Source organism: Artibeus jamaicensis, unplaced genomic scaffold (genome assembly GCF_021234435.1).
Source record: "Artibeus jamaicensis isolate MK-2021 breed Jamaican fruit bat unplaced genomic scaffold, CSHL_Jam_final scaffold_1031, whole genome shotgun sequence".
Taxonomy (NCBI): Eukaryota; Metazoa; Chordata; class Mammalia; order Chiroptera; family Phyllostomidae; genus Artibeus; species Artibeus jamaicensis.
This window is the reverse complement of record NW_026522026.1, coordinates 4478994-4493913: the sequence shown is the minus strand read 5'-3', so window position 1 is coordinate 4493913 and position 14920 is coordinate 4478994. Positions and strand designations below refer to the sequence as shown.

Here is a 14920-nt window from a genome sequence, read left to right as displayed (position 1 = left end):
TTCTGTGATGCTTAATGTTTCTGATCTACTCAGGTTTTTCTGTATGAATCTTTGACCACGGTGACAGCCACTTTTTAATCCTTTCATCCCTTAAATGTGGCTCCTTCGGAGGTTTTGATAGTCTCCTGCACTTCTCTCTTTCTCAGCACTCATCGGCTTTTATTCTCTTGCTACCAAATCTCTATTTCAAGCCTAAATTTTTTCCCTAAGCTCCCAGCCCACATTTCTGCCTAATTTCTGGGGATATGTAGGTTGACCTTTGCTCACTGGGACTTCATAGCCCAGCTGCTGCTTTGAACTTTAGGCCCTGGACACCAATACCCATCACCTCCAGGCTTGGACTGTTACAGAACAGAAAGAGTTCATTCACCCGGTGCTAGCAGAGCCAAAACTAAACACTGAGAATTACAGTGGAGGCATACTGGCTGTTGATGAATAGTACCACCCAGGAGAATGGGAAGCTAATGCTCAAATGCCCGAACTCCCCAGTGGCATGTAGGTTATAGATTCTGTAGGGCAAAATCACAAGACAACGTGGGTTAGGGGTTCAGGGTTATGTTGGGAGCTGATTGGTGGGAGGTGAGGTAAGGGTAATGAATCATTTCTTCAGGTCTTGAGGACAGCTCGGAGGTCGGTTCCAGCGTTCCTCTGTCCAGTCTTGTAGGAAAGTAGCCATGGGGTCGTTCCACCTGAGGGCTCAGGAGCCGGAACATAACTTAGGTCAGGGTGTTAACTGCAGCCTGCCAGAGGTCCAGACCTTGTGACCAGTAGTCAGCTCTGGGTGGCTATCTTCTGCCTCCTAGGTCTCTAAGGAGTGTTTGTGGGGTGGGGGGTGGAGAGAGAATATGAAAGAATGAATCTTAGAGTTTGCTAAAATCAGGCAAGCCTTACTTGAGCCCGTGGCACCTGAGAGGGGCTACAGTCACACAGGCTTCCTTCCTGGGGGCCTGAATGCTGGTTTCTTTTCCTTCCAAGAACTCCACTCTCCCTGTAGATCTGAAGCCTGTTTTCTGAGGCCTTGAAGTGTTGATTAATTTTATTAAGTCTCTTCCCAGACGATCAAATCCCTTTTTGTTTCTATTTTGTTTTTCTCAGCCCCACCAGCGCTATGTCTCAGCCTTCACTGGCAGAATCTGGGTACTGTGCCTTGGGCCATAGGGCCGTCCTCTTGGACATTCACTTGGTCATGACCATTACTCCTTCTTAAAGTCCTGCCTTCTTCTGTGTCCTACTGCCCCAGCTTCCTTTGTGCCCCTATTACTTCACGGTCAAAATCACGGAAAATCCCTCCTACCATTACTTCTGGGTGTGGTGGCTCACACTTGCACTCATCCTGTACCATCTTAAATCCTTCCTGGAACTGGATGAGGTGTAGGGATATACTGACCTCTAAAGTAGGCTTTTAAAAATTATTACATTTTATTAGCATTCTTTTCTTTTTATTATTTATTCTCAACTGGGTATCATGTGAAAGATTGGAAAGCCTAGCTTTGCTAGTATTCCATAAAGTCAGGTAAGTGCTCTTTTGACATACGTGCTAGTTAAAGTTGTACCTTAGATATTTCTAAACACTCACCTTGATCATGTTGCTAGCTGGGAAAATGCCTTCAAGTACCTTTCACCCCAGGCCGTAGTGCACATTTATTGATTGGTGTGATATTCCAGGCCTTTCACAGTCACTCTCTGTAGTACTTTTCTTTTCAAGCTTTGTTGGAATATAATTGATACACATAGTGTAAGTTTAAAGTGTGCAGTGTGAGGATTTGCTGTAACTCCTTAGTGGTACTAATATGGGACTCTTTTTTCTCCTCTTTGTCCTCTCTTTCTTCCATTCTGATTTGTTCGTTGACTGAATAATTGTCAAATGCTAGAGAGTCAGAGCTGTAAATGAAGAGGTGAGGCAGGTGGTGCTAGAGGAAACTGGAGAGAGGGTGCCCTGGGCTCAGCGAGCCGCAGCTACTGATCCCCAAGGTCTCCGTGTAGTGTGGTGGTCAGTGTTGTCAAATCCTCATCTTTTTCAAGAGAAGCTTGACATCTGATTTTGATGTACAATCTCCCAGTTCTAAATGTTAGCAACCAATTCCAAAGCCTTTTAAAAACTGGGAGGGCTAAGCAGGACGTCTGTGAGTGGGATCAGGCCGGCAGGCTCCCAGTTTGCCATCTGTGTTCCCCAGAAGCCCCTCCAAGGCCCTCCATGCTCCCTCACACCTTGTGCTTTCATGGCTCTTCCTTTCCTTTCGCAGGCCCCCTTATCTAGACTGCCCAACCCCATTCTCTCCATTGACCCAAATCCTAACTCCTACTTGATCTTTAAGATCCAACTAAAAGTCTGCAGTGTGGCATGCATGCTTGACTTTTCAGCAGCAATACAGAGCAAGTAGGGAAGGCAAAATCAGAAATGGGGTTGACAGGTGGTCTAGATACCAACTCCTGGGAGGTCAGCCAAGGCAGGGATCGGATTCCCAACTACCAGTCCAGGGAGAAGGGAGCCAGGGGACAACGGGCTCTATAACTTGGATTAAGGAATCTGAATAAGTACAAGGCACAAGACAGCAAAGATCAGAATGGAATTTGTAATAGTCACAAGACAACAGTTTTTTAAAAAAAATACAATTCTGTAGTTTTTGAAGGGGAAGGAAAAAGGAAGGATAACTAACATTTAAAAAAAATGTACTGTGTGCTAGGTATGTCTCAGTGTCATACCTGAAGTTCAGAAAGATCAAATACTTTGTTCATGTCACATAGCTAATAAATGGCAGAGTGAGAATTTAGGTTTTCAATTCATTGCTCACCAAGAGAAGGAAGCAGTAAGTAATAAACAAGTGGAGGTCAGGAAGGCCAGTGAACTCAAGTAGTGTTAATTACTTAGCTCTTTATTCAAGTGAAAATATACATTTGTACTCATCCCACAACCAGATGCTCAGTCTGGGAGTCAAGGAACTGAATAGGGACCATTCAGAGGGACTGAGCAATAAGAAGTATAAAATAATAGTTCTTCAAATGTTGGTTTTAAGTTTCAGGTTTTAAAGTGCACAATTCAATGGTTTTTCCTATGTTCAGAGCTGGGCTACCATCCCCACAGTCAGCTTTAGAACACTTTTTATCACCTCAAAAAGAAACTGTATATTCGTCAACCATCAGTCCTAAGCAAGCACTAGCTGACCTTCCTTCTTTATAGATTTCCCTCCCATGGACTCAAAGGTTGGTTTTCAACCTAAGTGCTTCATGGATGAAGCACCCATGATAATCTTTGTTATTTTTTATTTATTTTTATTTTTTATTGAAACATATGAAACCGCCCCCCAAAGGCATAAAAAGGCATAAATCTAAGTATATAACTCAATAAAAATTTGCAAACTGAACTCACCAGGGAACCAGCACCCAGGTCAGGAAACCAAAGCTTATTATTGATATTTCAGATGCTTCCCCTATGTTCTCCTCCTTAAGGGTGACTTCTCATCTGACCTCTATAAGCAAAGATTAGTTTTGCTTTCGTATGAACTTTGTACCGGGGAATTGTAGACTATGTTCTCTTCTCCTGTCTAGCTTCTTTTACTCAACATTATGTTTGTGAGATTCACACTGCCCATGAACAGTCCTCTGATGTTAAATTACCCCAATTTCCTTCAGAGTTAATTATTTGGAAAGGGTAATGAGACACTAAAATATTCTTTAAGTGATTTATTGAATAAGCCACCTCCCTTGCTCAGCATGAGAATAATCCATTCCTGAAGGATTTGTTAGGGGATTTAAATTCAGAAGATTGACATTACTGAGGGCAAATGACAGAATTTTGGTCTTGCAGAGCAACTTGGACAAGTCATTAAATTTGAATTGAATAAACTTGAACATTTATAAACATTTAATAAACATAAGACTAAATTTCTTGTCTAGGTCTTTTCTTCCTGGGATCTTTTTATTTTTATTTTATTTTTTTAAATTTATTTATCTATCTTTAGAGGGGAAGGAGAGAGGGAGAGAAACATCAATGTATGGTTGCCTCTCGTGCATCCCCTGCTGGGAACTGGCCTGCAGGAAACTGGCTTTCAACCCAGGCATGTGCCCTGACTGGGAATTGAACCGGGATCTTTTTATTTTAACATGCCTTTGGGAACTGCTTATGATTTTTCTTTCTATTTAAAATTCTTTTTCTCTTTCACATCTAGTAGCCAATATTGTAGACCAACCCCTTTCTTCACCTAGGAGTCTTTTACATGTATGACCAAAAATGTAGCTAGGGATGAAGGTTGTGTTTTATACCTATATGTGTTAAAGAGTACCATATAAGTTACTCCTAGTTCCCTTAGCACTTTCCTGTTGCCCTGCACAAATGAGCTAGTGGAATGTTTACTAAACATGGCAAAGTACTTTACACAGACATTTGTTCTCTGTGGAATTTCTTTTCGTGTACCAACAAAAGCTTGCATTTCAGAATAAAGCACAAGGAATGTCTTCGTGAATCAGGCCTTTCCTAATGTATTTGAATACTCAGGTGGCTTGGGGAGGGGTGCAGGTCTTGCACTGTGCTGTCCTTCCCCAAAAGAAACCTCACAAGACAACTGGGGTAAGACGTCAGTGTCTTGCTTTGAAGCCAGCCAGATCAGAGTCATTGAAAACAGATGCTTTGTGGGATTTAAAACACAGAATGAACATAATAACCAGTAAATGTGCTTTCTTCATATATAATACTTCCGTGTTCCCATGAAGTTAGCAGTGGTGTTTAGTCTTCAGACCAGAAAGCTCCAAAAAAATGTATCCCTAAGCAGTCAAGTGGAAGCCAATCACTTCTGCAGGTTTTCTAACACTAAGTGTTGTCTCATCTTCCTCTGCGCTTCCCCAAAGATCCCATATTTGACAAGAAAGGCCATCAGACCCCTGCCAGTTCCACGGGCAAAAAAAGCACTGCTTTTTAATGCTTAAAAAACTGTATTCTCTCAGTCTGTAGAGAAGAATAAGGAGGAAATGCAAAGTTTGTTCATGGAAATTAAACCCAGCTTTTCCAAGATGTACAGTAATATATCTAGCCATCTTTGCTTATCATAGAAATAGGTGTTCTGTGATGAAAGTGCTGTACAAATGTTTTCTCTAGGATTTATATGCAATGAGAAACCTTGAAGAAAATTTTTCTGTTAAATGCCACTGACCACCCTGCCCCTCCCTTTCTGTGATATGCCTGGCTTTGAACTTGTAGTCATAACAAATTGTCACCGCTGCTGCACCTTTGCTCTTGCTATTTCTTCTTCCTGGCACAGCTGTTGTCAACCATAGCACTTTCTTTGCTGGCTTATTCATATTTTACCTGCAAGACTGTGCTCAGGTATCATCACCTCCAGGAATTCTGAACCTCTAGTTTGATGTAATTATCCCATCTCTCTGTTCTCACTGCACCCCTTGCAAATCTGTTTTAAACCTTATTTTGTTAAAGTGACATTAGAATTCTTTACATGTGTCTCTCTCATTAGCATATATGCCCCTGGAAAGCAAATTATTAATAACAACTATTAATTATATATGACCACCCTTTTATGTTTCTTTTATAAATCATAATATTAACCCACTTCTAAATTTTAGGTTTAGTTAATAACTATTAATGGAAAACATGCAGGTTTGTGAAACGCACACTATCGTTATTTTGTCTGCTATTAGACAGAAACAATTTAGATGAAGCTTCTGTCTTGCTTTAGGGGTCCTTAAACACACTGTTGATACTGAGCAAATATGGTCTGGAATACCCATTTGTAAAAATGGTCCCATTCTCTGTTTTTACTATGTGTATGTATTTCTCTTTCTTCTCCTTTATTAACTCCTTGTTATTCTGTTACACTAGATTGTCTTCATATTTCCAAAGGGCATGTCCTTGTTTATAATGTTTACTGTTACTTTATAGATTTGGGTTTCCAACACTACCTTGAAGGAGGCCGATGTATTGCCCCTTTCAGAACCTGAAAGCCATGTATGTGCTTGTCACCCAGTGAAGTATGATCTAGGCTATGACCATATGGCCTAACAGTTTAATCATCATAGTTTATGTTTATATGATGCTTTATGGATCAGGCCCTGCGCTAAGAACTGTATATGTGACAGTTCTGTGAAAAAGAAGCATGATTGTGCCTTTTTGTAGGCGAGGAAACTGTCTCAGAAAACTTCATGACTTGCCCAGCAGCTTGTAAATTTTACATGCAGAGCTGGGATTAAGGACCAAACTGTGCCATATTCCAGAACCTATGATTTTTTTTAAAATTCATTGTTTATTTTTAAATAAAATAAGTATAGATTAATAGGCAGTTGCAAATATCACTTATTCAATAGATGGTGCTGGGAAAATTAGACAGATGCATGCAGAAAAATGAACTAGACCACCACCTTAAGCCACACACGAGAATAAATTTATTATTTTTATTTATTTTCTTTCTTTTTTTAATATATTTTATTGATTATGCCATTACAGTTGTTCTATTCCCCCCTTCATTCCCCTCCACCCTCCCCCCGTCCCCACCATTACCCCCCTTTAGTTTATGACCATGTGTCTCAAGTTCTTTAGATTCTATATTTCCCATACTATTCTTGCCCCCCATCTATTTTCTATCTACTGTCTATGCTACTTATTTTCTGTACCTTCTCCCCCCTTCTCCTCCTCCCACTCTTCTGTTGCTAACCCTCCGTGTGATCTTCATTACAAGAATAAATTTAAAATGAGTTAATGACTTAAATGTTAGAGCTGAAACCATAAAAATCCTAGAAGAAAAGACAGGCAGTAAAATTTCAGACATTGCTCATAGCAATATTTTATCTGATATATCTCCTCAGGCAATTTAAAAAAAAACCAAACAAATGGGACTACATCAAACTAAAAAGTTTTTGCATAGCAAAGGAAACCATCAACAAGATAAAAAGACAACACACTAAATAGGAGAACATATTTGCATCCAATAAGGGGTTAATACCCCAAATTTATAAAGAAGTTATAAAACCCAACCCCTCAAGAAGAATCCAGTTGAAAAATGGGCAAAAAACCTGAATAGACACTTCACAAAGAGGACACACAGATGGCCAATAGACGTGTGAAAAGATGCCCCGCATCACTAATTGTCAGAGAAATGCAAATTAAATCCACAAGGAGATATCAGCTCACACCTGTCAGAATGCCTATCATCTATAAATGAACAAACAACAAGTGCTGGCAATGTGGAGAAAGGGGAACCCATTTGCACTGTTGGTGGGAATGCAGACTGGTGCAGCCACTGTGGAAAGCAGTATGGAGATACCTCAAAAAATTAAAAATGAAACTGCTTTATGACCCAGTGATATCATTTCTGAGAATTTATCCAAAGAACCCCAAAACATTAATTCAAAAGACTATAAGTACCCCTATGTTCATTATTATTTGCAGTCGCAAAATATGGAAGCAGCCCAAGTGTCCATCAGTAGATGAGTGGATAAAACAACTACAGGACATTTACATAATGGACTACTACTTGGCCATAAAAAAGAAAATTTTATTCTTTGTGATAGTGTGGATGGACCTGGACAACATTATTCTAAGTGAAATAAACCAGTCAGAGAAAGATAAATACTGCATAATTTCACTCGTGTGGAATCTAATGATAAACCGAAACAACAAGCAAAACAGAGACACACTCAGAGATGGAGAGCAGGCTGACAGCTCTGATGGGGGGAGTCGAGGGAGCAGAGGGATGCAACACACAGGGAAGGGACCCATGGACATGGACAGCAGTGCGGTGATGGAGGCAGGGGGGTGGTATAAGGGGATAAATGGTAATGAAAAAATACAATTTAAAAAATAAAAATAAAACTAATAATTGACATAAAAAAGAGAAATGGATAGGGAGGTCCTTTGCAATCTCTACCCCATTTTCCCCGATTTTGACATCCTTCATAACTATAGTAGAATATCAAAACCAGGAAATAGTTCTGCATCCATAGTTATGTTAAACTGAGGTTATCGATTAGCACAGAACTGGAGTTACATAAGAATTCTGAATGAAAATAGCATTCTTTATATTATAAAGTCTTTATTTTAGCAAACCATTCATTATTGCCATGATATATATTGGGGAAGAATGTGCTTTAGATCATTGGTTCTTTTGTTTTACTTTAAAAAATTACATATTATTGATTATGCTATATTATTGAGTTGGCCTGATTTTTTTCCTCTTTGCTCCCTCCACCCAACACGCCCCACCACTGTTCATGTCCAAGGTTCTTGTGTATAAGTTCTTTGTCTACTCTCTATCCTGTACTGCACTTTATATTCCATGGCTATTCTGTAACTACCAATTTGTACTTCTTAATCCCTTCACCTCTTCACCCATTCCCCCACATCCCACTTCCATCTGACAACCGTAAAAATGCTCTCTGTATCCATATTGCTGTCTCTGTTCTTGTTGCTTAGTTTGTTTTTTATATTCAATTGTTGATAGAAATATACTTTTTGCCATTTTATTGTTCATAGTTATGATCTTTTTCTTAAGTCCCTTTAACATGTCACATAATAGTGGTTTGGTGATGATGAACTTTTTTAGTTTTCTTTTGTCTGGGGAGCTCTTTGCCCTTTGATTCTAAATGATAGATTTGCTGGGTAGAGCAACCTTGGCTGTAGGTCCCTGCTTTTCAGGAATTTGAATATTTCTTGCAAAGCCTGCTAAAGTTTCTTTTAAGATATCAGCTGACAGTCTTATCAGAACTCTCCTGTAGCTAACTACCTCCTGTAGTAAAACTACCTGTAGCTATACCTTGCTATACTTTAGCCCGAATTTTTGAGGGAAAAATATGGATGCACATTATATATGGGTGGTACCTGAAATACCTTGTATCTGTTCTTGTGTTATGTCATCATTTGTTACATAAAATTTCTTGTACCATAATATGTTGAAAATAAATGCTAAAATATCTTTATAATACAAAAAAACAAGTCTCTAAATATAAATAAATAAGTGATTGAATTAAAAAATTAAAACAGAAGATTTTTTTCCTGAATATTTGGGCCAAAAATGTGGATGCGCATTTTACATGGGAGCGCATTATATATCGCAAAGTATGGTAACTTCTTTTCTCTTGCAGCTCTTATGATTCTCCCTTTATCTTTAACCTTTGGCATTTTCATCATGATGTTTCTTGGAGTGGGCCTCTTTGCGTCCATCTTGTTTGGGACTCTCTGCTTCCTGGACTTGCATGTCTGTTTCCCTCACCAAATTAGAGAAGTTTTCTTTCATTATTTTTTCAAATAGATTTCCAATTATTCTTTCTCTTCTCCTTCTGGCACTGCTATGATGCGAATGTCAGATCCCTTGAACTTGTCCAGGAGGCTGCTTACACTATCCTTATTTTTTTGGAGTCTTTTTCCTGTTGCGTTCTGATTGGAGGTTGTTTTTTGGTTCCTTATGTTCCAAACCATTGATTTGATTCTTGGCTGCATCTACTCTACTGTTGTTTCTCTGTAAATTGTTCTTTATTTCAATTAGTGTATCCTTTGTTTCTGACTGGATCTTTTTTATGCTGGTGAGGTGCTCACTAAGTTCTTTGAGCATCCTTATAACCAGCGTTTTGAAGTCTGCATCTGATAGATTGCTTATCTTCATCTTGTTCAGCTCTTTTTCTCCAGTTTTATTCTGTTCTTTCCCTTGGGCCACGTTTCTTTGTCTCCTTATTTTGGCAGCCTCCCTGTGTTTGTTTTTATGTATTAGGTGGAGCTGCTTTGACTAAATGTCTTGGTAGTGTGGTGTAATGTACTAGGTGTCTTATAGGGTCCAGTGGCACAGCCTCCCCTATCACCCAACCTGGGTACTCAACGTGCACCCTTGATGTGGGCTGTGTACACCATCCTCTTGTAGTTGAGCCTTAGTTGCTGTTGCCAAATCAATGGGAAGGATTTATCTGGGCCAGTCAGCTGCAAGGACTTGTTGTGACATCCTGGGCATCACCTGAGCTGTGGGGCTGGGAATCCTTGCTCTTGAGATGTCCCTCCAGAATTTTTATCTACCACATGTGGGTGTAGGACCAGCCCATTCTGCGTCTGTGCCCCTCTTACTAGTGTGTATGGGTGTGGTTTCTTTAATTCCATAGTTGTCAGACTTGCAGTCAATACAGTTTCTGATCGGGCTGAGTGATGACTGTTCTATATTTTGGTTGTAATTTTGATGTGGTTGGGTGAAGAGGTCAGCCATGTCTGTCTGCACTGCCATCCTGACTCGAAGTCTAGATCATTGGTTCTTAACCTTTTAGGACATACATGCATTTTTAGAAGACAACAAAATATGAACCTTTCAGCAAAAAAGACATACACCGAAATATAAATAAAATATTCATGGTTTCACAGACATTGTCTCTCTCCACCTCCCAAAATATGTATAGATCACAGATTAAAAACTTCTGGTTTAGAGTAATATTGAAAGAAGTACATTTACTTATATCTGGAAACTGTTTAACAATTCTCATTAGTGGGTTCCCCCCCAATACTGCTCATAGAAAAGGTGCCAAAACCCTCATATTTCTTTTTCTTAAAGGGCTGAAAGCTCTTTGGATTTTCTACAGCTCTCAGTTAGTTGATTGCAGGGGATGAAGAAACTGCTTCTAGCATTATCGCCTCTGTGATCACATTTTATCTGGACTGCTTTCTTGTTCTCAAAAGGCCTTTGGTCAGTAACTTTCAGATATCTTTCCTTTTTCAGGTCACCATCAAGAACTGGGTAATTTGGGGTAGTGGCTCTGGAGTTAGGGACCAGGCCTGGGATCTTGAAAGCCCATGTAGTCTGAGAATGAAACTGGGAGTTTCGAGCAAGCTGCTAGTTTTGAAACTGCTAGTTTTGAGCAAGCTGCCAGGAGCCAGGACGTGCATTTACATAGCTAGGTCTCATCCTGAGAGTGTTCATCAACAAGGAATAGGTCAGAGTAGCAGTCTGGAAGGATGAGGGTAGAGATATTTAAAACAACAACAAGAACACAAAAAACTCCACAACAACCAGCTTATGATCTAATAAGAAGGGTAGGATGAATCGTGATTCTGAGGAAGAAACTTGCCTTAGTCATGTACCTTTTATATACTTCCTGCTGAGGTAAAGCTCATTAAAATATTCTGTTGCCCTGGACCCAGAATCCAGCATTAGCTAGCCTAGAAGAACCTACGAGGAAGTGGTTACAGGTGGAAACTTGCGAGTGGAAATAAGGGCTGATGCTGACACTGTGTACGTGAGATTGGCTGTATTCTGCTCTCATACAGCCAAGGTAAAAGGTCAAAATGCCTTTCCTGTATTAACTGTATCATTGCTTATGATGATCTTTTTCCAGTCAGAAGTTTCACAACTGTTCTGCCATCTGAGTTTTCTGCCAATTAATGCCTTATCTTTTGCATTAGGGTAATCTTTTACTACTCTGAGTAGTTTTTGAGCCTGGTTAGTAAAAGAGACTGGTGAAACAACTTTGCTTTCAAAGGCTCTATACCCTTTTCCTCTTTCTTTCAAATGCGAATAGGACAAAGACTTATGCCATGGTTTCTTTGCACTGTCAAACCAAGTATTTGACTCAAGGAGAATGGGAAGTCAAAGAATGGAGGGTTGATCTGGGTCAGGGCCTGTTCATGACTCTGTAGCACGGTGTTTGTTGGGGTCTTCTGAGGCTGAAGGTCGGCCTCAGTTCTGTAACAGCAGTCAGACCTGCATACCTGCTGTGCCAGCAACTGTGCTAAACACTGTAAGTAATCCTCCCAGCAACCTTAAAGTTCACTGTTTGCCCACGAGGAAACTAAAAGTCAAGGAAGTGAACTCACCTAACCAGTGTCACAAAATGAGCTAGTGAAGAAAATGAGGTTTGATCCCATATATTTCATACTCCTTTCTTTAAGTGGACAATTTACTTCTCAGCTCTGGCTTCTGCAGTATAACCCAACCCCAACTCCCCACCTCCAAAAATGAGGAAATGTGGCTCAGGGACACTGGTTGTCACTAACTGCATTCTTCTGGGACTGATTCACTGGGTGCCATTTTACAGAGGGAGATATGCCTTTCCAATAGCAGAGGGCTCTGCGAGCATTAAATCAAAGGGAGGATTAGATAACCTGGCGGTGTCTCAAATCCAGACTGCAAGGCTTGACAATTCAACACACTCTGTAGCCCACAAATGGCTGGAATATTCTCATCCACCAAATTTAGTCTGCCCTGGACAATGGAAGATAAACAATGGCGAAAGGTTTGCCTCTTTCCAAAGTCATAACTTTTTGGACTCTAGATAACTGAGGGCAGGTGAATCCTCTTTTATTTACAGTACCTTTAGTTGTTTACACTTTCCAGGATTGCTGTATCAGATTGCTTGGCCTGAGGTGATTGTCCCAGTCATGTGTTTGTGAGCATTGGATAGAATCTGCTAGAATTTACAAACCATTATTCAGGGTGGGTTACTTTTGTAATTCCATAACCTAATTCTTTGGGTGTTGATTTTTTTATGAGGTTTTTGTCTCTAAATTTTGAAGAAGTGACTTCCTTAGTATTTGCAACCTTTTTTCTCTCAAGTGAGCTCTTCTAGCATTTGGAATCTCTTGTACTTGAAGGCTTTAATGGATAGGATCAAAATAAGTTAGATGAATAAAATCTACCATTTAGTCACTCATATTGTTATGTTAAATATTTAAAAAATTTTTCAATTACATTTGACATTCAATATTATATTAGTTTTAGGTATACAGAATAGTGGTTAGACATTTACATAACTAATGAAGTGATTCCCTCGATAAGTTTAATACCAACCTAACACCATACATCATTATTAGAATATTGCCTGTACTTCCTATGCTATATTTTACATCCCTGTGCCTATTGTTACATTTTATACTTGACAACAAATGGGCAAGCTATGCAAGTATTTTACTCATCTTTTTGGATGTGTGATATATCTCATACACAACCATCAAATGGAGAGGAAGAACATCTCTTTACACCCTAACCTGTCCTAGTATCACAAAAATAATGCCTGGAAAGGTTTCAGGAGAAATTAACATTTGATTCTTTCTTCAAGCCGCGATAGCCTGTCTTGTCTCCTGCTCTGCTCTAAAAGGAATGGATTCATCCTATTCTTAGAAGGTTTCTCTTTGCATCAAAAGTTTTGTACAGGAGCCTGTTACACTACAACAGGAGAGCCTGAGTTTTCAATCAGGAAGGTTTACTCCAAGGCTAAGGAGGTTCTTCATTTAGCAGTGGGATATGGTATAATGGCAGAAGCCAAGGGGCACTCTGAGGTCTCTTTCTAAATTGGCCTACTTTGTGAATTGCTTGTGAAAATGAAATGTGATAATGTTTGCAAGTTTGAAAACTATAAAAGGCTGTACAAATGCAAGTTGTTAATTCAGAGCAAAGCAGTAAGCAAGGAGAAAAGAATCAGTTGAACACAAATGCTGCATATACCTTTTCAAGCACCAAATGTTTGGTGCCGACGTTTATTGAACATTTATTGTGTCCAGGCATGGTTATAAATGTTTTATATGTCTTAGCTCATCTAATCTTCACAGTACCCTAATAAGATAGATATTCTGTCACTATTTTATAGATGGGAAGCACTGAAACAAAGAAAAGTTAAGCATCCTGCCTAAGGTAATATGCCTAGATAATAATGTCCAGGTAATAGACTTAATAGTGATGAGAAGAAGCTGGGATGCAAAGGAGGCAGCCTGGCTGTAGAGCCCAGACTATACTGCTGGCAACAGAATCCTTACTAATTGAATTGGTATTAGGTCTCAGACATTTGTTATGCATGTCACAAAAAGTTGTTATGTAAGTCTTGAAAAATTAAAATTGTGATAAGACATTTCCCAAGAAAAACGAGTATCCACTAAGGATTTGGATTTGGCTCCCTTCCAATGCCTAGTCTTTGTATCTTATTTATATGGTGTGTATAGCCCTTAAACATTCACGTAAAGTAATCTCTTGCACACCTACTTCATCTGCAAAATGGTGGTAATGGAATCGGTTAATATTTTTTTAAGATCTACTAAGGTTGAAAATGGTCAAATGAGAGAGTGTAGATGAAAAGCCTTGTAAGTTAAATTTCAGACAAGTATTTTTTGCTGAATGGATAATAAAAATCAGAAATCAGTTAATATAACTCTAGTAATTTCACTCTTCTTAAAAATTCACCTGCTAATAGTTGAATCTGATTCTTTTTTTTCTTTTTCTTTTTTGATAAAAAATTATCCTGGTCATCCAATGATATGTCTGACAGTATCTTTTTCTTCAACATCAGTTGGTAGATTTCTGTTTGATTTGTCTGGGTTCTTCTTAATTCATTTCATTTCTTTTGTTTTACCATTTATATCTTCTATGTTGATTTGGTACTTCTAGTTAGATGATATAAATGTTCATTTATATGTAATGAGAAACAAGGTAGATAGAGCTGAGAGAATAAAAACTTAAAAATCTTCCCTTCAGGTACCAAGATAATGCCTTAATAGTTTAACGAATGTTTTTATTGCAAAAGTAACATTTTACAATGGAAAAGTAGAAGGTACAGAAAAGTCGTAAGTCCATCAAAAATATGAGTCATGTACCTACTTAATAGAAAATTGAGTACCATAATTTTTATATAAGGTAATATCATAAATACTCTTGACTTAAGACTGAAACATAAAAGTGACATAAAAATGTATTCTTAAATATTTAAATTTACAACTTTAGATGTAGATTTGTCAAGAATATGTATCTTAGCCCTGGCTGGTGTAGCTCACCAGCTAGTGGACTGAGTGTAGGCTGCAAACCAAAGGGTCGCTGGTTCAATTCCCAGTCAGGGCAGATGCCTGGACTGCAAGCCGGGTCCCTGGTGGGGGCCATGTGAGAGGCAACTACACACTGATATTTCTCTCCCTCTCTATCTCCCTCCTTTCCCCTCTCTAAAAATAAATAAAATCTTTTTTTTTAAAGTA

At 39.0% G+C, this 14920-nt stretch overlaps 1 protein-coding gene across 2 annotated transcripts in view; it reads left to right on the top strand.

Moving 5' to 3' along the window:
• Positions 1-14920, top strand: part of G3BP2 (G3BP stress granule assembly factor 2) — a 77816-nt gene that overhangs the window by 30883 nt on the left and 32013 nt on the right. The gene's annotated exons all lie outside the window — the stretch shown is intronic.